This window comes from Pristis pectinata, chromosome 25, assembly GCF_009764475.1.
Source record: "Pristis pectinata isolate sPriPec2 chromosome 25, sPriPec2.1.pri, whole genome shotgun sequence".
Taxonomy (NCBI): domain Eukaryota; kingdom Metazoa; phylum Chordata; class Chondrichthyes; order Rhinopristiformes; family Pristidae; genus Pristis; species Pristis pectinata.
Window position 1 is genome coordinate 29,174,819 of NC_067429.1, and position 27,176 is coordinate 29,201,994.

The 27,176-nt window shown below is 43.7% G+C and overlaps 1 protein-coding gene across 4 annotated transcripts in view; it reads left to right on the plus strand.

The window, feature by feature from the left end:
- Positions 1 to 13,682: 13,682 nt before the first annotated feature.
- The window catches only part of tanc2a (tetratricopeptide repeat, ankyrin repeat and coiled-coil containing 2a), a 591,670-nt gene continuing 578,176 nt past the window's right edge, over positions 13,683 to 27,176 (plus strand). For all 4 annotated transcript variants that reach the window (XM_052038520.1, XM_052038521.1, XM_052038522.1 and 1 more), the window contains exon 1: positions 13,683 to 14,035. The gene's annotated coding sequence lies outside the window, so the exon portion shown is untranslated. The remainder of the gene's footprint in view (positions 14,036 to 27,176) is intronic.

The following is a 27,176-nucleotide window of genomic DNA, read 5'->3' on the forward strand; positions in this document are numbered from 1 at the left end:
GGTAGGTGGAGTCCAGAGGTGCCAAGTTGTCTGAGACACCAGGACTAAAAAGTCGAGTTCCAACAAAGCGAGTGTGGATAATGAGAAATCCATCAGTCAGGAAGGTGAGGGAAACATTGTGTAGGAAAGGGAACATGTTGAAGACAGACAACTAACACTCTCCATTGAAACAAGTGTAATGACCATAGGTGCCGGTAGTGATGCAATGGCACTGGTATAGAGGAGAACTCATCCGGAGGAGTGCTGGCCATCAGGCAAGGGAAGACTATGACTGCAAAGTTTTCTAGAGGGGAGGAAACTCAGAAGTTGAGCTGTTCCATTGAAAGGGTACATGCACAAGGGATTTCTAAAGATCCAATTGTGTGGAATCAGGGTTGCAGTGGAATTGCAGGCACATGCACAGAAAGCTGAAACTGCCAGATACAATGTTGGGTAGAAGAGATTGCATTGGTCTACAAAAGGAGTATGGTTACTGTGAGACTTATGTTCTCCAGCAGATTGTTTTTTTGCTATTATTATGATGTTTGCAATGCTTGTGAATATTGTGGAAACACGGTAGCGTAGCAGTTAGCGCGACGCTATTACAGCGCCAGCAATCGGGGTTCGATTCCCGTCGCTGTCTGTAAGGAGTTTGTACGTTCTCCCATGTCTGCGTGGGTTTCCTCCAGGTGCTCCGGTTTCCTCCCACATTGCAAAGACGTACGGGTAGGTTAATTAGGTTTAAAATGGGCGGTGCAGACTCGTTGGGCCGGAAGGGCCTGTTACCACGCTGTAAATAAAATTTAAGAAAATTTAATTTAATGTACAATTACATTTGCTGTAGTAGTTAATGGGGTATTCGTCTATGTATATTTTCAAGTTACAATTGATGTTGAGAATTACATGTGATCTACTGCATTTCTGGTTATGTATAGCTGAAGTAACTCCAATATAAGATGTGAGATTTGTCATTTGTGAAAGCATTTTCATACATTGGGATTATCAGAAGTACATACTGCTTGTTAAGAATGGTTTATATTGCAGTGCTCTAGTTGAGAAGATTAGATTTTAGCGAAGTATATAGCTGTTGACTTTATGCATATGCATTTGGTGAATAGTTATTTATGGTATTTTATATTATATACACATAGTTTATTCGTAAAATCATTTAGTGTTTATAGATAGTTACTGTTATTGGTTTGTTATTTCTTTGGAAGGGAACAACCATATAAATATACAGGCGACAACCGCATTATGTGGGGGTTGTGTCCCTATTGTGTTTTTCTATAATGCAAAGCTGCAGCATCTGCTCATGCTTCAAGAAACGTGAGTTGAGAAAAATTGTGCTGACTTATTTTGCTTCTTTTTCACATAAATTCATTGAGAGCAAGTTTTATCGCGTATCTTAAATTTTTGGATAATGATTTGTGAATTCGGTAAGGATGAATTTCCATAACCTGAATGACCATAACTTAGGGGTTGCCTGTATTCAGTGCGTACATATCTTTAAGAGTTATTTGTACCATGTGGTATGACTTTTGATACAGTTTTGCATCAGTCACTAGTGTCAGCTGAGTGTTGTTCACCATTAATAAACAATGTCACATGGCAACACAATCATCCCACAAGGAACCAGTTCACTTCTAACCCTGACTCAGGGCAGTTCTGTAGGTAGCAGAAATCACAGTAGACACTGTACCCTTTCCAAGATCAACGGAGTCTTTTTCACAATAGCAATACTATCTACTTTGATTGAAGTAGTCTTGCTAAAGAAACCCAGTGATGAGTTTCCCATCTTTCATCTGTAGTATATATTCCTTTAAGAACTGTGTGAACCATAGGGTATGACTTTTGACACACTCAGGCATTTAGAAAATTAGAGCCTTGACCCCTCTGAAACATACAACATTTTTAAAGGGCCCGACAGAGTAGATACAATGATGGTGTTTTCCTTGGCGGGGTGTATATAGGAGAAGGGCGTATAGTATCAGAATAAGGGGGTCGACGTTCAGGACTACGAAAAGAAATTTCTTCACCCAAAGAGTGGTGAACCTTTGAAATTCTCTACTTAAGAGAGCTGCTCAACAGTTTGTCTTTGAGCTTGTCAAGTCAAAATTTGATACGTTTTTGGATACTAAAGAGATCAAGCCATATGGGTCAGTACAATAAAGTGGTGCAATGAGATCACTCAGTAAAATTGAATACAGAGCTGCCACAAAGGGCTGAATGGCCTACTGCTGCTTCTACTTCTTTCATTCCCTCCTGCCACATGCCCTGTCACAGACCTTCTCTTTGGTTCTTCCCTCCCCTGCCCTTTTCTTTTTTTTAAAATTTTATTTACAGCGTGGTAACAGGCCCTTCCGGCCCAACGAGTCCGCACCACCCATTTTAAACCCAAATTAACCTACTTGTACGTCTTTGCAATGTGGGAGGAAACCGGAGCACCCGGAGGAAACCCACGCAGACACAGGGAGAGCGTACAAACTCCTTACAGACAGCGACGGGAATCGAACCCCGATTGCTGGCGCTGTAATAGCGTCGCGCTAACCGCTACGCTACTGTGCCGCGATTTTGAAACTTGCTTTTTCTTTAGCTATTTCTGGTACTCTTGAAAGGTCATTGACTTGAAACACTTTTTTTTTGGTCTCCACACCTGCTGCCTGAATAGCTGAGTATTTACGGCATTTCCTGTTTTTCTATCTATTATGTTCCAGTTTGTGCTCCTTGTTCCATTCTTTATACCACATTTCAGGCAGTGAAAGTCAAGAGGTGTTGAAAACTGTGTTACTTAGATGGCATAGGTAAAAGTAAACTGTTTCATTTATTTGATGTGCACAAATTTAAGATATTTGCCAAAAGAACCTAAGGTTACATGAGGAGTTTTTTTTAAGTACAATGAGTGGTGAGGAATTGGGATGCACTCACTAGCTGATGAATGGAAATTCAATAATAGCTTTCAAAAGTGAATAAGTACAAAGAGACAAAAAAATTTTGTATGGAAAGAGCAGGTGAGAACCAACAGATTTACTTTTTTGAAAGAGCTGGTACAGACTTGATGGACCAAACTGCATCCTTTGTGCTGCACTATTCTGTGATTCTATAAACCTCTTTTAAATCTACATTTATCTTTCATCAAACTTTTGTCTGACTTATTATCTCTCTCTGTGGCTTGGTGACAAAGTCATAAGACTTCCTTCAGGCATCCTGGAAAGTTTTATAACATTAAAAACCCATTATAACTGTTGTTCCATTTCCTTGAAAACTGGAAAATCTTTCAGTTCTTATGAAAATTTTTTGTCCTTAAATTTAATTATCCTCCTCTTTGTGCAACTTGTCTGATCCACTGACTATTTTCAGCATTTCCTGTTTTCACTTCTACTTTATTGATGTTGGTCGGTGAGTCAGGATACTGGCAAGAACTCTCAAGGTCATCATCAGAGCAGTGCCATGGGATCTCTTCTATCCATCCAGGAAAGCAGGCAGGATCAGTTTTAACATCTCATCTAAAAGACCTACTTCTGTTTGTCCAATACTTCCTCAATGCTGTTACTGCAATGCCAGTCTCAATTTGGTTATCAGGGATTTCAAGGCAGTGAGTTAATTTTTTTGATGTAGGAGATTGCTCTAAGTTAATTGAACTTTGTTTTCACTGTTTATGATATCACCCAAGTCATTTGATTGTATTCATACTACAATGGGTTCATAAATTTCATAAACTGAATACAGACAAAGTAAAACTATGCACATATCTAAAGGAATGTGCATAGTTTTACTGCACATATCTTTGCAGTGTATATATAGCAGTACAGCCCTGTGAATTATGACTATACTAAGGTTTTGCTTTTGTACTCATCCCACAAGTTCATCATTTTCTATATTAGATGTAGAAAGCAATAAGATTAATTTGTTCACATAATAATGCTTTTATGAAGATTGGTTAATGACAACATTGTGAATTTGTAATTCCAACCAGTTGTTTATGTGCTAAAGTGTTCAGTTAGCAGAAATGGCAAAACATATATGTGCAATGTTCCTGTGCAACTGAGCAATGCTGAGGAACAATAATGTTTTTAATATAAATAATGAAAGATTCTAAAATAGAACTGTTGGGTATATCATAGTTTTGTCAAATATGGTCAGTTTTACTGACCAATTCTTTTCCTAATAAGATCTTGCACAGTGGAGAAGTGACAAAACCCTCTCTGGTGGAAAACAAAAGCCAATCACTCAACCTTCCCCTGACCTACGTGGACATAACTAAATATGGGAATATTATTTCACCACAAATGTGTTTGGAGCTCCAGAAGAAGCTGAATGACTTGAGAAGGCGGTACAAATGTAATCAAACCTATATAGCTATTATATACCCTAAAGTCAATGCTAATAGTGCCACAAAAAGGGTAGCACTGATAAAAATAACCACCTTACTTAGGTTCTGTTGCAATGATAATTTTGAGTATATTCTGAAGGTACTCTCGCAACATTGAAGAAGGATTTAGATGAACAGTTGAAACACCATGGTATAGGAGGCTCCAAGCCAAATGCTAGAAAATCGGATTAGTAAAGGCAGTTAATTGATGGCTGGCACAGACAGTGGGCTGAATCTGAATTTAGGATACTATGAAAACTTCATGGCGCGGATGATGGAGGGACAGAGATGTTTAGTGGACTGCAAAACACATTGTCATCCATCCAATGTCTGCATATATACCATATACATTTACCCAGCTCTCTTGGACTTGCTGAAATGAACTGCCTGACTCAGTCATTTGGTACTTTATTCCATAAACTCACTACTTAATACTGGGATACTTAAATCAAAACTGAACTTTCGTCTTCTATTTCAAAAATTGATAAACTCTCCTCACAGTGAGCATTGGTCAGGATACTGGGAAGAACATCCAGGGTCTTATTTGAACAAATATATGGAATTTTCTACGTCAATAAGGTTCGTATATTCATGTTATAGTGTTTTATATGGCATGAAGGAGACCATTCGGCCCATTAAGTCAATGCCAGCTCTCAGAGCACACCCATCAGTCCCATTTCCCCATATTCTCCCTGCAACCTATTCACTCCCACATGCCCATCAACTCCTATGCACCATCCTCTGATTCTCCTGCCACTCACCTATACTGAGGGCCATTTAGAGCAGCCAATTAACTAAGCAGGATGTAGGCAGAAACCAGAGCACCAGGGGAAATCCTATGCGTTCAGAGGGAGAAAGGCTAAACACCACACAAATAGCACCCAAAGTCAGGATTGAACCTGGGTTGCTGGAGCTATGTGTCAGCAGTACGAATAAATGTGCCACAGCGCTGCCCCTCCAATACTCCCTCAGTACTCCAGTGGAGTGTCAACCTGGAAGTTTTTGCAAGGTCCATGAAATTTATAATTCTTCATCTGCTCCCTGCACACTGCAAAAAAAAATCTGCAACATTTTTGTCCTGCACTGCACTAGATAATGATATGGTTGTAAAAGCATTATCAAGGCAAAGGATAATAAAGGTTCCAGTCAGCATATGCATTGTGAGTACCTCTCTTCAATTACTTCAAGGTATACTTAACCTGTCAGGTAAGAAATGGCCGGAGAAACACATTATGAGTAGATTGGTCAGACAGTTAGTTTGATGCTGTCAACTGTCATTCAGGAGGGGCTAACATAAGTGGAAGCTCTGGGGTAGATTTCAGTGATAGTGCAGTTATGGGAGAATTCCAATGAATTATACCACTGCTATAACAGATTTCTATTTCCAAGCAGCAGCGATGGCTACTGGCAACCTGCCTGGTCAATAGTCACAAGAGACTTCGAAAATTTTATTGTATCCCCTGTTATATTGTCAGATAAATCACTCGGCATTTTGGCACCGTGTCACTTGCAAACCACGGGAACAGATACTTAATACACGCTATCAGACGTTCAGTGTTCTCATATAGCCTTGAAAAGAGTCCATAGATTAAAAAAAGGAAGAGTAAAGTGAGAAGGAGAATGAGTGATGGCAAAAGAGTGGGAAATGAAGCAATATTGAACAATTACGGTGAGCAGTATCTATTGTGCTCTTATAAATTGGTTAACATAACTTTGTTAGAAGCTTTGTTCTCTTGTATATGTTGACAGGGATAGTTAAATATAGTAGCTTTGTGCTCTTGTACCTGCTTCTGTTTATGTGAGACTTCCGTAATTCTGACTTGCAATTCCTCACTGTGTACATCTGGCAGGCTGGTGCAGCCCTAGCCATCTCCAGGCTGAATGCAACTACTTGCAGGCTGTCTGGTGGGTAATGTTGTTGGTGACTAAATGGTTCCTGCTTACAAAATACTGCAGATGATAAAAACAGAAAATACATAGAACATAGAACAATTACAGCACAATTCAGGCCCTTTGGCCCACAAAGCTGTGCTGAACATGTCCCTACCCTAGAAATTACTAGGCTTACCCATAGCCCTCTATTTTTCTCAGGTCCATATACCGATCTAACAGTCTCTTGAAAGACCCTATCGTATCAGCCTCCACCACCGTTTCCGGCAGCCCATTCCACACACTCACCACTCTCTGAGTAAAAAACTTACCCCTGACATCTCCTCTATATCTACTCCCCAGCACCTTAAACCAATGTCCTCTTGTGGCCACCAATTCAGCCCTGGGGAAAAGCCTCTGACTATCTACCCTATCAATACCTCTCATCATCTTATACACCTCTATCAGGTTCCCCCCCATCCTCCATCTCTCCAAGGAGAAAAGGCCGAGTTCCCTCAACCTGCTTTCATAAGACATGCTCCACATCCCAGGCAGCAACCTTGTAAATCTCCTCTGCACCCTCTCTATGGCTTCCACATCTTTCCTGTAGTGAGGCGACCAGAACTGAGCACAGTACTCCAAGTGGGGTCTGACCGGGGACCTATATAGCTGCAGCAATACCTCTCGGCTCCTAAATTCAATTCCCCTATTGATGAAGGACAACACACCATATGCCTTCTTAACCACAGACTCAACCTGTGCAGCCACTTTGAGCGTCCTATGGACTCGGACCCCAAGATCCCTCTGATCCTCCACACTGCCAAGAGTCCTACCATTAAGACTATATTCCACCAACATATTTGACCTACCAAAATGAACCACTTCACACTTATCTGGGTGGAACTGCATCTGCCACTTCTCAGCCCAACTCTGCATCCTATCTATATCCCTCTGTAACCTCTGACAGCCCTCCAAACTATCCACAACACCCCCAACCTTCGTGTCATCCGCAAACTTACTGACCCACCCCTCCACTTCCTCATCCAGGTCATTTATAAAAATCACAAACAGTAAGGGTCCCAGTACAGATCCCTGAGGTACACCACTGGTCACCAACCTCCACTCAGAATACGACCCCTCAGCAACCACTCTTTGCCTTCTGTGGGCCAGCCAGTTCTGGATCCACACTGCAATGTCCCCTTGGATCCCGTGTCTCCTCACCTTCTCCATAAGCCTCGCATGGGGTACCTTATCAAATGCCTTGCTGAAATCCATATACACTACATCTACTTCTCTCACTTCATCGATGTGCTTAGTCACATCCTCAAAAAATTCAATCAGGCTCATAAGGCAGGACCTGCCCTTAACAAAGCCATGCTGACTATTCCTAATCATATTATACCTCTCCAGATGTTCATAGATCCTGCCTCTCAGGATCTTCTCCATTAGCTTACCAATCACTGAGTTAAGACTCACTGGTCTATAATTTCCTGGGCTATCCCTACTCCCCTCCTTGAATAAGGGAACAACATCCGCAAACCGCCAATCTTCCGGAACCTCTCCCGTCTCCATGGACGACACAAAGATCATTGTCAGAGGTTCCGCAATCTCCTACCTCGCCTCCCACAGCAACCTGGGGTACATTTCATCCGGCCCCGGCGACTTATCTAACTTGATCCTTTCCAAAAGTTTCAGCGCCACCTCTTTTCTAATATCTACATGCTCAAGCTTTTCAGGCCACTGCAAGTCCCCACTACAATCCCCCAGATCTTTCTCCATGGTGGATACTGACGTAAAGTATTCATTAAGTACCTCCGCTATTTCTTCCAGATCCATACACACTTTCCCACTGCTGCACTTGATAGGCCCTATCCTTTCGCATTTCATCCTCTTACTCTTCGCATACTTGTAGAATGCCTTGGGGTTTTCCTTGATCCTGCCCGCCAAGGCCTTCTCATGTCCCCTTCTGGCTCTCCTAATCTCTTTCTTAAGTTCCTTCCTTTTAGCCTTGTACTCCTCCAGATCTCTAACATTACCTAGCTCTCTGCACCTTTTGTATGCTTTTCTTTTCCTTTTGACTAGATTTACTATAGCCTGCGTACACCACGGTTCCTGTATCCTATCATGACTCTCCTGTCTCGTCGGAACATGTCTGTTCAGAGCTCCACACAAATATCCTCTGAATATTTGCCACATATCTTCCATACTTTTTGCAGAGAACATCTGTTCCCAATTTAATCTTCCAATTTCCTGCCTGAGAGCCTCATAATTCCCTTTACTCCAAGTAAACACCTTTCTAGCCTGTCTGTTCCTATCCCGCTCTAGTGCTAATGTAAAGGAGATAGAATTATGATCACTATCACCAAAATGTTCACCCACTGAGAGATCTGACACCTGACCAGGTTCATTTCCCAATATCAAATCAAGCACAGCCTCTCCTCTTGTAGGTCTATCTACATACTGTGTCAAGGACCCTTCCTGAACACACCTAACAAACTCCACCCCATCTAAACCCCTCACTGTCTGGAGATGCCAATCGATGTTTGGGAAATTAAAATCCCCCATCACAACAACTCTGTTATTCTCACACCTTTCCAGGATCTGCTTCCCTATCTGCTCCTCAATAACCCTGTCACTATTGGGCGGCCTATAAAAAACACCCAGCACCGTTATCGACCTCTTCCTGTTCCTAACCTGCACCCACAGAGGCTCCGTAGACAATCCCTCCACAACGTCCACCTTTTCCGCAGCCGTGACACTATCTCTGATCAACAGTGCCACTCCCCCACCTCTCTTGCCTCCCTCCCTGTCCTTCCTGAAACATCTAAAACCCGGCACTTGAATCAACCATTCCAGCCCCGGAGCTATCCAAGTCTCCGTAATGGCCACCACATCATAGCTCCAAGTATTGATCCAAGCTCTAAGCTCATCCGCCTTGTTCACAACACTCCTTGTGTTAAAATAGACACATCTCAAGCCCTGTCTGAACACGTCCCTTCTCTATCACCTGCCCACGGCACCCACTCCTAGCCTCCTCCACTCGAGAGCCAAACACCTCCTCCCCAGTCTCTCCAATACGGATCCCACCCCCCAACAATTCTAGTTCAAACTCTCCCCAGTAGCCTTAGCAAACCTCCCCGCCAGTATGTTGGTCCCCCTGGGATTCAAATGCAACCCGTCCTCTTTGAACAGGTCATACCTGCCCCAAAAGAGGCCCCAATGATCCAGAAAACTGAATCCCTACTCCTTACTCCAATCTCTCAGCCACGCATTTAACCTCCTCCTCATTCTGTTCCTATACCCACTGTCGCTTAGCACAGGCAGTAATCCGGAAATTACTACCTTTGAGGTCCTGCTTCTCAACTTCCTTCCTAATTCTCTATAGTCTCTTTTCAGGACCTCATTCCTTTCCCTACCTACGTCGTTGGTACCAATATGTACCACGACCTCTGGCTGTTCTCCCTCCCCCTTCAGGATATCTTGGACGCGATCCGAAACATCCCGGACCCTGGCACCTGGGAGGCAAACTACCTTCCGAGTTTCTTTCCTGCGTCCACAGAATCGCTTGTCTGCCCACCTAACTATAGAGTCCCTTATCATTAGTAGCCTCCTCACTCCTTCCCTACCCACCTGAGCCACAGGGCCGGGCTCTGTGCCAGAGACACTGCCACTGTTGCTTCCCCCAGGTAGGCTGTCTCCCCCAACAGTACTCAAGCAGGAATACTTATTGTCAAGGGCTACAGCCACAGGGGTACTCTCTAGTACCTGACTCTTCCCCTTCCCCTTTCCCTTCCCCCTCCTGACTGTGACCCAATTGCCTGATTCCGATGGTCCCGGTGTGACCACCTGCCTATACCTCCTCTCTATCACCCCCTCACTCTCCCTGACCAGACGCAGGTCATCGAGCTGCATCTCCAGTTCCCTAACACGGTCCCTCAGGAGCTGCAGCTCGACACACAGGGCGCAGATGTAGCCCTCCCAGAGGCAGGGAGACTCTGGGAACTCCCACATCTGACACTGAGTACAGGAAACTGCACTCATACCCCTTCCTTAACTAAAGTCACCTACCTTTCCTCACCCCTTTACGCTGAAGCCCCTTGAGCCAAAGCCCAGAACACTCTGCTCCCTCTCACTCCGCTGCCTGCTCCGACGCTGCCCGCTGGATACGGCGGTTGGCTTTTTAAACTGCACGCGCCGCGCCTGCGCAGTCCAGCCCCCACTCTACCACTTAAAACTTTTACAACCCTTATAAATACACCTTATAAAAACACTAATCCTATTGAATTACAACCCTATTAAAAACTTATACTTAAAACCCTAATAAAAAGATAAAGAAAAACTTATCTGCTCCGAAGTCCTCCGGCGAAGCCCACAAAGCCTCCAAAGTTACTGAAAATACTGGGAATAACTAGCAGGCCAGACACCTTCAGTGGAGACAGAAACAGAGCTAATACTTCATTGCTTTATCTTTACGCAGTTCTGATAAATGGTCTGCAACCTGAAATGTTAAACTTATTTTCACAGATGCTGTCTGATCACCTGAGCATTTCCAGCATTTTCTGCTTTCTTTTGAAGTTGTTTGGTTGCTCCTACAAACGGCAGGCTACTCCTGACCTTTTTGGTGAAAATTTTAATTTTCACAATTATTCCTTTTTAACAAAGTCAAATAAACTTTCTATACATTGTTGTGGTATCAAAATGATAAATACTGCATATACTTTAATTTAAGGCAGTCCCTCAGACTGTTCTGATCCTCATTCTGCTATTGCCTGCTATGGGTATCTGTTTTAGTTTCTCCTGATTGCCATTAATATTTTCATCAGGTGATAAAACTAATTATACAATTTACACTATTTATTCATTTTGTTATTTTATGTGTGTAAATATCTTGCCGCTCTTTAAGTGTCTGGAGTTTTTTAACAGTTCTAGAATGGTAAAATATTAAATCAGCCCTGTTTGAGATGCAATAACCAGCAATGATTACAATGGTGATGGTATCTTGCCATGTGTGAACTAATGCCGTTGGCTTCTTCTCGGCTAACATCCCCAGCGTTGAAGTCCTAATTATACTCATATGGCTCTGTTGGTCAGGCATGTTACTAGCATGTCTGACACCAGACTTCTGAAACACACTTAGTTTTTGTATCAAATGTTACTGCATAATAGACGAACACATATATCTACAATTAGATAGCACAATTGCTTTTGGTTACTTGTGTAGTTTTTTGTTGTTAGTACAAAGGACCCATTGCCAATAATCTAAACAGATTCCTTGTAGTATAATGCCTGCACCCAACCAAACAGTAATTGAAATACTTTACTCAAACCAATTACCCAAAGGCAAAATATTTCAGATTCTGGAAAACTAAAATAAAGGTCATCAATCCGAAATATTAACTCTGTTTTCTTTTCACAGATAGTGCCTGGCCATTTGACTATTTCTGGAATTTGTTTTAACTCTAAAAATTCATGTTTTTTTGTTTTGCTTTTATTGTTCCACCATCTCTGGAGGTAGATCCATTTCTACCCATAATTCTCATTCTAGGTAAACATCCATTCTCCAGGTCAAATATATTTAGAAGATATATTGGAAACCAACAATGTAAGTGTCCTGCAGCAGATGTTTCACAACCCAAACACTCCTTCCACATGAAGCAGGCATTAATTTTATCTGTTCCATTTCTGTATTTGCATTCAGTGCTTACTGTGTGGTCTCCTCTTCACTGGGTAAAGCAAACACAGATTAGGTGACTGCTCTACGAACAATCTCCATTCAGTCTTTTAGGTGACCCTGAACTTCCAGTTTCCTGTCTCTTTAATTCTCTACTCCACTCTCATGCTATCTATGACCTCTTACACTTTTCCAAAGAAATCCAATACAAGTTAGAGGAGCAAGCATCTCATCTTCTGACCTGACATGGTGCAACACTCAGGACCCAGCAATGAATTCAATAATTTCAGACAACCTTTCCAATTTGTATCAGAACTTAACAATTCTGATGACAGATCATCAAACTGAAATGTTAATTATTTTTTTTTCCACAGATGCTGCCAGACCTGTTAAGTATTTCCTGTACTCTCTGTTTTAATTTCAGGTTTCCAAAGTCTGCAGTGTTTTGCATTTTGATTATTATTTCAACACTGTTTGTTTGTCGGTGTGCTTTATTAGAGATTCTTAAGGTGTCTGCTGTAGGTGGTCCAAGTTTCAGAGGCAAATATGAGGGCAGGAATCATTACTATCCAGTAGACCATGATTTTGTGTCTGATCTAAGGTCTTGATCCTCAAACACCCTTTTCCATGGAGAGATACTATCAATGTTGTTTCTGCAAAACCTTCCAAATCCATTGGTAAGATAATTAGATCAACATTAGAGTCCTTTCCTTAGCCAACATCCCAAGCATTGATGCCTGAGTTACACTCTGTCAGCTCAATTGAGAAAAATACATTGTTTACATGCCTAGCACCAGACTGCTGAAACAGACACTCAACTCTAAGTAAATGAAAACCAAAACAAAAGCAACTGCAGTGCTGGAAATCTGAAATAAAAATAGAAAATGTTGGAAACAGTGTGGGAAGTGAACAGTCAGGAGCAAGTGTGGGAAGAGAAATAAAGTTAACGATTCAGGTCTGTGTTTCGGGTCTCAGACCTTAAATGAGAACCCTGTTTCTCTTTCCACGGATGCTGCCCGATCTGCTGAGTGTTTCCAGCATTTTCTGTTCAAAACTCAACCGTGAGCTCTGTAATGGGATGAGATCAGCAGGTGGTCAGAGGAAAAAGCTGAAGTTCTCAAACCCTCTTTGAAAATGTTGTATCATCCCGACTGACTCCTAGAAAGCCCGAGCCCACTACTACTCAAAGTAGAGAAGGTGCATTCAGGATGGCAGTGAGAACCTTGATGCCATGCATGTGGAGCCCACAGAAGTCTACTGTAAATGGCTGAAGGAGCTCATTACCTGGCAAGCACCTACCAGCTTGCCCACTCCAGTACTGCATCCACCCATGACATAGCCTGGGCTTCACTCATTTGCCTTATGACCACTCAAAAGTAGAAGATGAAAGATTGTTTCACGTACAGAATATCTAGTTGTATTTGAATGTATTTAAGTGAATCGTCCCCATCCAGGTTGGTTGGGATCCTCCTGGCAGGAGGCGCTGTAATCGCTGGTCACTCCCATACAATGCAACACGCAGAATGCCCCGCCTACTAGGTCCCCATTGGCCAAACCATATGAATATTCCGTTTAATTAACATTTTCCCCCCTATTTAATAAATTAATTGGCAATCTCTACCGTCAATTACCGATGTTCCGCCTTCGGATTGGTCAGAACGCTTGTTTTGCCTGATGCCAATTGGAGTGACGGGCGGCGGGAGGGGGCGGCGTGATTGGTTGCGGGTGGGTGGGAGGCGGGGACGCGGCGGCGGATCCGGTCCGGTCCCGCCCCGCCCCTCCTGCTGGCTCCGGGTGCCTGAGGTGGGAGCGCGGTTGCCGCGGTGAGTCCGCCTGCTCTCGCCGAGGTGTCTGTTGCTGTCGGGGTCCAGCGGAGCGAGGGCTCGGGTCTGACGGCCAAACGCTGACGAGGAAAATTACACCTTTTTCTGTGTTTTTGATGGTCTTGTTTTGTCAGAGAGCGACGGAATTATTTTTTTGTTTTTAAAAAGTCGGTACCGAAATCTGAGGCGAGGTTTGGATAGTGGACGCTGCCCGGGGATGGCAGGGTCGAGAGCCGGGAATGGCGGCCTGCTCCTCGGCCGCCAGTGAAGGAGGCTTCCTCCGGCGCCGCCGACACACGGCGAGACCGGCGCAGTCCGCCTGAGGTAAGAGAGGAGATAAAGAACACAACCCGCAGCGGCGGCTGGGGGCAACAGCCGGCAGCAGGGTACTCCCGTGTTTATAATTCCATTCCTCTCTCTCAAGTGTGTTTTGGATATAAACGATGTGTTTGAATGGTATATAAATAGAACAAAGTCATTGCTATGCGTTAGGAAAGAGAATGCATCCTTGGTATTGACATTTTATGTAGCGTTGTGTCCACGGGTAATATTTCACATCTCGTTTTGCAATATTGTGAGCTGGGATTACAGGTATTTCATATCATTTGTAACCAGAGGCAAGACTAGGGATGGTTTGTTTTATTTTCGCCTTGTGCTGTCCTGCAAGAAAACAAAAGAAGGATATGCGTGTGTTACTATATCAGATGAATCATTACTCGGGGGGTGCTGAACTAAATCGGTGTGTGGAGAATTTAGCACTGTACTAGGATCGTAATTTTGCGAAGGGCGTGAGATTTTTCTGTATTCCTCAGGAAAGTGGGATTTCATGGAAGAACCAGTGGTGTGATGTGATATTTATAGATTCAAAACGTGTGCTATCCGTTCCTGTAGTTCCGTATTAAAACCATTTATTGCTTTTAGTAGACAAGATCATTTACATTAAACCGTTGATAATGGAAAGGTAAGCTTGGCAAAAAAAAGATTTTCTGGTGTGTCTGGGATAATTGAAATGATGTCAGTTAACGTGGTTTTCAAGCAGTGTTTCCCATCCAGTGCTCCTGGAAAATAGCCTGATGAAAATAAGAATGATTTACAACTGTCATGGAAATCTCTCTTGAATTCTAAAATGCAAATGATGTACAAAAAGAATTGCAGTTAAATATCGTAAGCAAGGTTAGAAAGACAGCGGGTACAATCTTTGGCTAAAATAACTTGAAACTAATCATGTGCATAATTTAATTGTTAACATCCTGAGTGGATATTTATTAACGTGGGATTAGTTGCTAAGGAAATGGAAATGCAAAGGTGCTTAAGAACAGCCCTATATGATCAATGATTTATTTTAGAATCCAGAAAAGTGATATTGACTGATCACAGTAAATATTAGTTGATATCTGGTACTAGTTCACCGGTATAATGTCGACAGTACAAGGTTGGGTATGTGTTGCAGTTACGATCAAAGTGAAAACTGATGTAATAGAAATAAAGAATTTTAGATTTCTTTCATTCCAAACCTTGCAATATGTTGAGTACTGGGTACTTGTTGTATCTGATCAAGGGCCTGCAATAGATTTAAGGGATAATGATCTTTGTGGTTTCACAAAGTTTCACAACCTTTTGATCCAACACCATACACAAAGTAGCTGGAAGATGAGACTAGATAGAAGAGTAGATTGGAAGAATGTCTCCATGATCACTATTGCTTTTCGATTACTTGTGGAGATCAGTGTTTGGGCACTATCATTTTTACAGAATATCTACCATGTTCAGGAAATGGGTAAGGCAACTATTTGTTTTTAGTAGAAAGCCCAAAGAGAGCTTTCAAATACATAACATAGATGGACGGGTTAAATTAATTGGAACTTGGATGAGAATATTGGTATGATATGTAAGACATCTAATGTTCTATCTTGTTTAAGGTACAGTGATTGTAAATGAAGAATAAAATTGCATTATTAAGCGTGACAGTACAAAAATGGATCTGAAAATATTGTCATTCAGCTTGCTCAAACCATCAGCTATTTTAAAATTAAAAATCATCAGTCAACTGAAAATAATAAACTTGTATTATGCACTGCCATCACACCTTATGTACATTCTGTAACTTCGAGGAATTCCTGGCTTTGGATGAGCAAAATGAGAGTAAATTGATACCATGGATTAGGCAGCTGATCTATGGGGACCTAAGTGTGAATGTTTCAGAAGGGTCATTGGAGAAATATTTGTTAAGACAAATTTTCATGTATTTCTAAAAGAGAAATTTCAACCTCCAGATTTTATTTTGAATGACTCAGGGTTGGGGGGGGGGAGGTGGGTGTAGTGATAGATTTTAGTGATGGAATTCTTTTGCTTTTGATTTATATTTGGGATCAAGGCAATGTTGGCAAGGCCAGCATTTATTGACCATGATGTTCCTTAATGCTCCACCAGAAGGTTTGCAGTAATTCTGAGCTACCTCCTTGAACTGCCGCCTCCTTGTGAAGGGAGTTTCACGATTTTAGACCCAGCGACAACAAAGGACTGGCGGAATATAGTCAGGTTGGTGTCTGACTTGAAGAGAAACCTGGATGTGATGGTGCTTCCATGCAACTGCTGCTCTTGTCCTTCTTGGTAGTAATCACATGCCTGGGAGGAGCTGTTGGACTAGTCTGGAGAGTGACTACGGTGCAATTTGTAAATGGTCCACACTGCTGTCACCTCTGTGAAGGTGGAAGGAATGAATGTTTATGGTGGTTGATGGGGTGCCAATCAAGTTGGCAGCTTTGTCCTTGATAGTGTTGAGCTTCTTGAGAGTTGCTGGTGGTGCATTCATAGAGAATATTCCATTGCACAGCTGACGTGTACCTTGTAGATGGTGGAAAGGCATTGGAGTGTTTGGGGTGACGCACCCTCTGGAAGGTACCCACCCTCTGCCCTGCTTCAATACAAAAGCAAAATAGAAAATGTGGAAACTCTACTCCCCATATACTCATGACTGCGTGGCCAGATTCTGTTCTAACTCCATCTACAAGTTTGCAGATGATACCACTGTGATGGGCTGTATCTTAAATAACGATGAGTTGGAGTACAGGAAGGAGATTAGAGGGCTTAGTGACATGTGTCATGACAACCACCTTTCACTCAATGTCAGCAAAACAAGAGCTGGTCACTGACTTCAGGAAAGGGGGTGGTGTACATGCACCTGTCTACATCAACAGTGCTGAGGTCGAGAGGGTTGAGAACTTCAAGTTCCTAGGAGTGAACATCACCAATAGCCCGTAAACAGTCGCAATGTAGACGCCATGGCCAAGAAAGCTCATCAGCACCTCTACTTCTGATGAAATTTGGCATGTCCTGTTGACCCTCACCAACTTTTATCAATGCACCATAGAAAGCATCCTATCTGGATGCATCACGGCTTAGTATGGCAACTGCTCTGCCCAGGATCGCAAGAAACTGTAGAGAGTTGTGGACACAGCCCAGCGTGTCATGGAAACCAGCCTCCCCTCCATGGACTCTGTCTATACTTCTCGCTGCCTTGGTGAAGCAGTCAGCATAATCAAAGACCCCCACCCACCTGGTTCATTCTCTCTTCTCTCCCATCAGGCAGAAGATAGAGGAACCTGAGGGCACATACCACCAGGCTCAAGGACAGCTTCTATCCCACTGCGATAAGACTGTTGAAGGGTTCCCTTATACAATGAGATGGACTCTTGATCTCACAGTCTACCTTGTTATGACCTTGCACCATATTGTCTACCTGCAGTGCACTTCCCTGTAGCTGTGACACTTTACTCTGTACTCTGTTATTGTTTTTACCTGTACTACCTCAATGCACTTGTACTAACTCAATGTATCTGCACTACGTAATGAATTGATCTTTATGAATGGTATGCAAGACAGTTTTTCCCTGTACCTAGCAGGTCAGGCAGTATCTGTGGAAAGAGGTTGAAGGCCCTTTGAAACAGATCAGTTATCTTCTGGGAGTGCCAGCCTTTAAGTTCTGCTCCACTCTGGGATGTCCATCTGTTACTCTTTGGTAATTTGTTTCCCAACGTGTTGACCAAATCTTGGTTTTGCAGCCACATCTTTCCTGAACAAATGTCTCTGGCTCCAACTCATCCCATGTGGATTCCAATTGAATTTCCCCCTTCACAGTGGGGGTCCATCCAGGATTTGCAGGTTCCTGCATACTACCCAGCATTTCTTGAAGCACTGTTCTCATCTTGTTATAAGATGTAAGCTAGATGCCCTGCATGCACGCTCTTGACCCCTCTGCAACAACACCAATTCACTCTGTTGCCACTTCTCTGACCTACTCTGGTAGCCACAATATTTATGTGACTGATCCAGTTTTTGTTAGTGGTGATCACCAGGATATTGGTGAAAGGCTCAGCAATATTTAATGCCATTGTGTGTCAAGGGTAAGTGGTTGGACTCTATGTTAAAGATGGCCATTGCTTGCCACTTTTGCTGCATAAATTTTGCTTGTTATTTATCAGCCTGTGTCTGAATGTTGTCTTGGTGTTGCTGCATGTGGACGTGGACTGCTTCATTTTCTGAGGATTTGATGATTATACAATCATCAGCAAATATCCCCACCTTGTACTCGTGATGGAAGGAAAGTCATTGATGATACTGCAGGGCATGGTTGGGTCCAGGATACTGCTCTAAGGAACTTCTGCAGTGATGACCTAGGGCTGGGATGATTCATCTCTGGCAACCACAACTATCTTCCTTTGTGCTATGGTTTGTACATTTTGTATGTTCTGTTATTAGAGAAGATAATGGCAAATAGAATTATGGATAGAGTGGTTTGACAAACTGTAGGGAAGAAGTAAAGCTTTTTGTATTGGAAATACATGGGCACTGCTTTTCCTCTGGGACTTCTGATTTTTCCTAGCATAGCTGGGAATGTCCTCCTTTATTACTATCCACAATTGCCCTTGAAAACATAGTGGCAGGTCTCCACTCTTGAGCCATTGCAATCCTTAGAGCAAAGGTATTCCCAGAAAGGTTTTAGTTAGCAAATTCTATGATGATGTTTCAGAGCTTCCTTTGGCTAATATACACTTCATCCAAGGCACATTAGCGCAGAGTAGGAAAGTTTAAGATGGTGGATTGGGTAACAAGCAGGTTAGTCTTGTTGAGCTGCTTAAATTTTGTTGGCATCTCCATCTATCCAGATAAACTCATTTATTCTGAGTTGAACCATGCAGGAAGTGGGAAGGCTTATAGACCAAGGAAATGAGCTATTAGTCACAATACTTAGCTACAGAGTTATTCTTGTAAGTTGTGGCATTTATATGGCTGCTTTAAGTTGTTAGTCAATGTTAATAGTGCAAATATTAGTGTTTGGTATAGTTATGCCATTGAATATCGACGGGAGGTAGATTCTCACTTTATTGTTTGGCAAGTAACATTTGGACCAAACGTGGATCGAAACTTAATTGACTACTGTGTAGTTATCTGTGAATGTGACATCTATTGAGGATATTTACTACACGTTTGAATCTTAATTTGAAAATTAACCAGGGCAGGTTTCACAATTGGGTGTTGACACGAAACTGAGGGTTTCAAGGTTGAGTGATGTAGAAGGTGAGAATTTAAATGGTGTTGCAGGCCAGAGACACCTTGATATGCAAGTGTGCAAGTTATTGAAGGTGGAAGAGGAAGTTGGGAGAATTAGTGGCAAATGCAGATTTGTGTTCTGTGCTTCCAGATAGAATATCAGAAGAGGAAATTATGTTGAACTTGCATGAAATCCATATGCAAATGAAATGGTTGTTATTGGGTGTCATTTTCTTTGTTATAAGAAAAGGAAAGGTGTAACCAGGCTCAATTGAAAAAGGAACCTGTTGTAGCGGCCCGGACCCGCAGGACTTGAACCGCCATCGGCGGCCGCGGGCGCATGCGCGGGAGCTCAACACGAACTAACTGCGACGCAGACTAACCATGGGGCGGGCTTTCCAGCGGGGACCGCAGGTCACGTCCGCCGGAGAGGCTCCTGGTTACTTTGGCGAGCGCGCGCTTTGTTTCAGTAAAGTATGCTCCAGCCCAGCTGCCAGTCTCTGCATTTTCTTTCCCGCCGCGCACTGCGTTCGGCTACATTTGGTGACCCCAACGCTCCCAGACGGCATCTGGAACCTGAGACATGAATCCCAACGACTCGCACGACGCAGTCTCGCTCAAGCTCCCGACTTTCTGGGCTGCTCAGCCTCGCGTTTGGTTCAAGCAGGCTGAGGCCCAGTTCAGCGTCAGAGGCATTACAGCCGACGCCACTCGGTACTACTACGTGGTCAGCGCGCTCGACCAGGACACGCAGCGCGGATCATCGACTTCCTGCACCATCCGCCTACAGAGGACAGGTACATTAAAATCAAGACACTCATCCTCCGCACTTTCAGACTCTCCCGCTGAGAATGAGCTGCGAGGCTCCTGCACATGGACGGCCTGGGCGACCGCAAGCCATCCGAGCTGATGGACGACATGCTGGCCCTCATGGATGGCCATAAACCTTGCCTCCTTTTCGAGCAGCTGTTCCTCGCAACTGCCAGAGGATATTCGCCACCTCCTCGCGGGTGAAGATTTCAACGACCCTTGCGGCCAGGGCGGACATTTCGTGGCAGAGTAAGCAGCGGGGAGCAGCTTCCATCTGCCTAATCACGACCGCGCAGCCTAAGGCCAAGACCCCACAACCGAAACCGCCGAGACCCATGGGGGACAAAGACAAGGGTTCGGACCAATGGTGTTTTTTACCATCAGAGGTGGGGGTCAAATGCGCGCCGCCGCCGTCCACTGTGTGCCTTCCCGGGAAATGCCGGGGCCGGCCGTCGCGACAGCCTCCTGTTCCTCTGGGACCGACACTCCGGGCGACGTTGACTGGTGGACACCGGGGCCGAGATCAGCGTCCTTCCACACCCAAACGTGGACACCTGTACCACGGCCCCAGGCCCCGGCCTCACCGTGAATGGCACCACCATCTGGACGTATGGTTCGTGTACCATCCTGCTGTGTTTCGGCCCCAGCTGTTTTACTTGGACCTTCACAGTAGCAGCGGTGTCGTGGCCATTACTAGGGGCGGATTTCTTACGGGCCAACCGCCTTCTGGTTGACCTGAAAGGCTGGCGTTTGGTCCACGCCGAGACTTCCCAAACCATCCAGCTCGGGGAAGCCCAGTTCCCGGCCCTTCACCTGGACTCTGTCACGCTCTCGGGTGACGAGTTTGCCAGGGTGCTGGCAGATTTCCCCTCCATCATCACCCCACAGTTCTCCACTACCGGCCCCAAGCACAGCGTGCAGCACCACATTCCCACACAAGGACCACCGCTGCATGCCTGGGCCTGTAGGCTGCCACCCGACAAGCTTCGCCTCGCCATGGAGGAGATGGGGATCATCCACCACTCGGACAGTCCTTGGGCATCGCCGCTGCACATGGTGCCCAAGTCCGCAGGAGGTTGGAGGCCCTGCGGGAACTACAGGAGACTTAACGGTGCCACACCGCCAACAGATACCCAGTGCTCCACATCCAGGACTTCACGGCCAACCTCCATGGGGTGGCCATCTTTTCAAAAATCGACCTGGTCAGAGGTTATCATCAGATCCCCGTGCACCCCGACAATGTGCCCAAGACAACCCTCATCACCCCTTTCAGGCTGTTCAAATTCCTAAGGATGCCCTTTGGCCTCAAGAACGCCGCTCAGACTTTCGGGAGGCTGATGGACCTGCGTACACTGCCAGACCGCCAAAGTGAAGGCTCCCCTCCAACAGTTCCAACTGACGCTCGGCAGGTTTCAGCACATCCATGTGGACACCGTTGGCCCCCTGCCCGTCTCCTGGGGCGCCAGGTATATCTTCACCATGGTCAACAGGTTCACCAGATGGCCGGAAGCCGTGCCGTTAGCGGACACATCCACGGAGTCCTGCGCCAGGATGTTCATCGCAAACTGGATCGCCAGGTTCAGACTTAGAGCGGACATCACCTCCGACAGAGGGGCACAGTTCACGTCAGGGTTGTGGACAGCACTGGCACAGCTCCTGGACACCATGGCATACCACCCACAGGCCAACGGTTTGGTCGAGCGTTTCCACAGGCACCTCAAGTCAGCCAGCCCTGATGGCACGCCTCAGAGGGCCCAACTGGACAGATAAGCTCCCCTGGGTTCTACTGGGCATCTGCACAGCCCCCAAGGAGGACCTGGGCACCACCTCGGCGGAGTTGGTTTATGGCAGCCCCCTGACGGTCCCGGGCGAGTTCGTGCCGGAGGCCCAAGGTCCAGCAGGGACTCCGGCGGAAGCGCTGACGAAGCTGTGGGACAAGGGGGGGAGCTTGGCACCAATTCCAACCTCCAGACATGGCACTACGCTGACTTTTGTTCCTAGGGATCTTGGACTGTGAGTACGTTTTCATTCGCAAGGGCATGCACAAGTCCCCTCTGCAGAGGCCGTACGAAGGACCCTTCAAGGTGATCTGGCACAACGGATCTACATGTGTCGTAGAGGTGGGGTCCGCTAAGAGACCTTCACAGTGGACCAGCGCATTTGGACATCAGACAGCCCATGAAGGTGACCTCACTGCGCCGGCAGGGTAGGCCACCCAAGGTGGGGACACAGCGAACTAACTGCGATGCGGACTAACTGCGGGGCGGGCTTTCCGGCGGGGACTGCATGTCATGTCCGCCGGAGAGGCTCTCGGTTACTTGGGCGAGCGCACGCGCTTTGTTTCAGTAAAGTGTGCTTCAGCCCAGCTGCCGGTCTCTTTTTTCTTTCCTGCTGCGCGCTGCGTTCAGCTACACTGTGACACATCTTAATCCATGAAAGCTTAAGGTGGGGAAAATATTAAAATTGTTTTCATTGGCTTGTGAGGTGTAACAAACTTAGGATGAATGTAAGACAAAAGATTAGAAAATAATTGTGCAATTTGTTTGAAAATAATTTCATAAAATACAGCATGATGACTGACAAGCATTTAATTCAAACTATTATAAGGAATCAGTTGCTCAAGGGAGAAGTGCAAAGTTATGAGAACTGAACAGGAAAGTAGGATTAAGCTAGGATACTTGTAGAAAAAGGCCAGTTTGGATTTGGTGGATGAATGGGTTCTTTGCTGTAATGCCCAATATTTTAGATTCTAAAGGATATAAATAAAAATGATAGTAAAGTTTCAATATAGTGAACAGAAGGGCAATGAAATGACACCACCTGCATGGACAGCCTCCAACACACTTGTATCCACAATCACTATTGCAGATGTCAGATCAGTCTTCCGGAGAGTGAACCTGCAGAAAGTGTCTGGCCTAGCTGGAATTCCTGGCCATATCCTTAGATTAGCTGGCAGGAGTATTTGCAGACATTTTTAACCTCTCCCTACTTCAATCTGAGGTTCCCACCTTTAAGAAGACCATTATCATCTCAGTGCCAAAGGAAAAATAAAGCAATACACGTTCATGACTATTGTCTTGTGGCTCTGACATCCACTATCATGAAATGCTATGAGAGGCTGGTCATGGCATACATCAACTTCAGCCTCCCAGACAACCTTGACTCACTGCAATTAGCCTACTGCCAAGACAGGTCCATGGTGGATGCCATCTCCCTGGCCCTCCACTCCTCTCTGGAGCATCTGGATAACAAGGGCACCTACATCAGACTCCTATTTATTGACTACAGCTCCACCTTCAATGCCACAATTCCACACAAACTTGCCTCCAAACACCTATACCTAGGACTTGGCAGCTCCCTTTGCAACTGGATCCTTGATTTCCTGACCAACAGACCACAATCAGTAGGGATGGGCAGCAATGCCTCTGCCATGATTATCATCAATACTGGTGCTCCACAAGGCTGCGTCCTCAGTCCCCTACTTTATTCCCTATGCACTCACTACTGTGTGGCCAGATTCTGCTCTAACTCCAACTACAAGTTTGCAGATGACATCACTGTAGTAGGCTGGATCTCAAATAATGATGAGATGGAGTACAGGAAGAAGAGAGAGCCTAGTGGCATGGTATATTGACAACAACCTTTCCCTCTATCAGCAAAACAAAAGACCTGCTCATTGACTTAAGGAAGTGGTGTTGGAGCACACACTGCTGTATGTACCAATGTGCTCAGGTGGAGATGGTTGAGAGCTTCAAGTTCCAAGGTGTCAACATCACCAATAGCTTATCCTGGTCCAATCACAGACACTGTGGCCAATAAAGCACACCAGTGCCTCTACTTCCTCAGAAGGCTAAGAAAATTCGGCATGTCTCTGTTGACCCTTGCCAATTATTTTTATAGATGCCCCATAGAAAGCATCCTATCTGGATGCATGACAGCTTGGTATGGGAACTGCTTTGCCCAGGACTGCAAGAAATTGCAGAAAGTTTGTGACACAGCTCAGTCTGTCATGAAAACTAGCCTCCCCTCCATGGACTCCTGTCTATACTTCTCGCTGCCTTGGAAAAGCAGCCAACGTAATCAAAGACCCCTCTCTTCTCGGACATCTCCCTCCCACCCCCAACCCCCTTTCTCTGTAACTGTAACAGTATATTCTGCATTCTGTTATTGTGTTTCCCTTTGTAGTACCTTGATGTACCAGTGTTTTGAAATGATCTGCATGGATGGCAGGCAAAACAAAGTTTTTCACTATCTTGGAACATGTGACAATAAAACAATTACCTATTACCAACATAATCAGTTCATAAAACAAATAGATCTCAATTTAGAAGAGGGATTGTGCTCATTGTTTTGCCTTAATTATTTACAGCATCTGGAGGAATATATTGGACAGTGTAGATGGATATTGATGTGGAAATATGTATTTAGGAATAAATCTTTGTAAGGTGAGACAGATATTAGCAATTTTTTGATCTTAAGTGATATTTTTGAAATTCCAAATAGAAGAAAAATTAGAAATTGAATTTGGGGATTAATTTATAATTCATTGACTGAAGATTGATACATTAATGAAGTTATCCACTTTCATTAAATAAATGTACCATTGGGAGGGGGAGAGAAGGAAGAAAAAGGAAGACGTAGAATTGTCTTGCCACTGCCTTCATTGTTACATTTCTTCATTGGAGCATAATTTTGTTTCCCAAATCCTTGTGCTTTTCGGTCATGTTTATATAATGAAATTAGGTAGGTTGTAAATGTAGGAGCCGTAAGTGAAAGGATAAATAATTGTATGTTGAAGTAAATATAGAATAATTAGAATATTAGGTAACCATGGAGATGGCCACAAAATAGTTCTTAAGGTGAGACACAATAAATCTCTCCTATTATTTGATCCAGGGAGAAAACCAGCATTGACAAATAAGGAGCTAAATGAAATCTTCCTATCCAACACTCAAAAAATGAATAAAATGCACATCTCTGGGGGAATATGATTGTTTCCTGAGTGCACAAATGCCCTACAGCTTTTTGGGTTCTATCAATACAGGAAATAAATCTACAGATTTTACTGGCTTTATCTGAGATGCGAAAGGGGAATAATGTCTTTTCATTCTCATGCATTTCCTGTACACCAAGATGTTCTTTGTAATTCAAGTCTATTTATTTGGTTGATGAAAATATAAGGGCAGAGACCGCTGATATTGGAAGCTGTCCTAGACTGAAGAATTAGGACCTGAATGGTACATTAGTCCCATTTCTGCACATCATAATGGTGCCTAATTTAAAAGTTTCACTTTGTTTAATTTTTAATGTTTAAACCTTATTAAAATGCGCACTAAAACTTCGGGGCACTATTTCTCTCCTGCATTCCTTTAATCTGTAATTCCATTTATTAGAATAAATGCTTTGTCTTCAGTGAGGGGGAAATTCTTGGATTTTCTATAGTTTTTAACTAATTCCAGTGTAATATATATATTCATGTGTCATGGCAAATGGTATGTGGCAATATATTTATTTAATGCATTTTAAGTGGAAAGCTTGTGGTGTGAGGAAGTACACATTGTCCTTTCCTGCATTAGCTCTATCAGGATTTCATGAGCTGAAAATGCACATTTAATGGTAATGCCAGTCGCATTTAAAGCCAGCTAAAGAGGACAACACTTTTTTCTTTCTGATTTTTTTTAAAAAATTCATGAAGTGTGCCTATAATATAGCATATTATATTATAATAATGGTGAACATTTTTGTCTGTGGGAAAACTGCAAATTTTGTCTAAAATCCTATGGAAGTTATTTTGCTTTTTTTTTCAAACTTATTAACTTTTGGGTATGGGTGGGGTTATATTTTGCTCAGGGAAGAGTAGTGTTTTTAAAGGGGGGAGGTGAATCAGTGATATTTTTCCCCAAGTAGAACTTTGGTTTATCAAGTACTTTTCTTATTCAGTCATCTTCTGAAATACATTCAATTGCTTTCCATTTTGAAAACTTATTAGCTCCCACCAGAGTTCCTATCCTGTGAGGGCGGGGGTGAGGGGAGGGAAGCTGCATTGTGTGCTACTAGGTAACCCTGTTGAACTCCTAACGCAGTTCGGCAGTCTTTCCTCCTGGTGACTTTCACGCTTCGATTGCCTTAGTGCACATGGGAGGTATGTCTGGCCCTCATACTAATGATTATCAACGGTCCATGAAGGTTTAATATGGTAAGCCAAAACTTATTTAACTTTTTAGAGTTCTAGCTTGGGTAATTTGTTTTAAATCAAAAACTAGATTACCAACAGCCAGATATTAGAATACTGCATTCAATTTGTGCTGGCTGATGATTATTTGGTAAAGTGTATGGGAACAGCATTCAGTTACTTGATATTTCTGTACTGGTATGCCAATTCCTCACTCCTTGCCAATATTAATATGTATTACTACTTCACTTACTGGAATAGTTGCACATTTTTGCAAGAAATATGCACACGAGCTTATATTATTCACTCCGGCTCTAGGCCTAGCATTTATGTCTTAACCATATGTGCTATGGAGGTTCATACAGTCCTATTTGGAGAATTGTGCTTTCTGTGATTTGTATGCACTTCACAACAGACAACATGGAGATTTTTCAGTAGCTTCTAACCTTGCATATTACAGCTAATAATACTTAAGGTACCATATGAATTGTTAGTCAAATAGTCCTGTACCTAATGCAAATGGTCCTGCTAAAATCAAAGTGTTTTGCCAATATGTGTGAAATGACTTTTCAAGCCTTTTAATACCAATACTATATCACAGAAATTGCATGACTACGGCATCAGATTTAATCTCTCAAAACATTATTTATTATTATCAACATCATCCATTTTTAGTTTGTCTCCTGTATTTAGGATCTCATGCATACTGACTCACCATATAAGTGAGAGCAACAGACCCCATTCCTTCTCGGGGTCTTGCTCTGCAAGCCAACTTTGTGGGAAAATCTTGGAGCCTGGATTGCAGCCTCTCCCCTATTGATGTAAAAGCCAGGAGAGGCAAGGTGAGGAACTAGCTTCACTGACAATGAGCTTTTGAAAGGTTGTTGGTCCTGCGTGAGGTGAGTAGCTCTGCTAATCAGACTACCTTCCCAC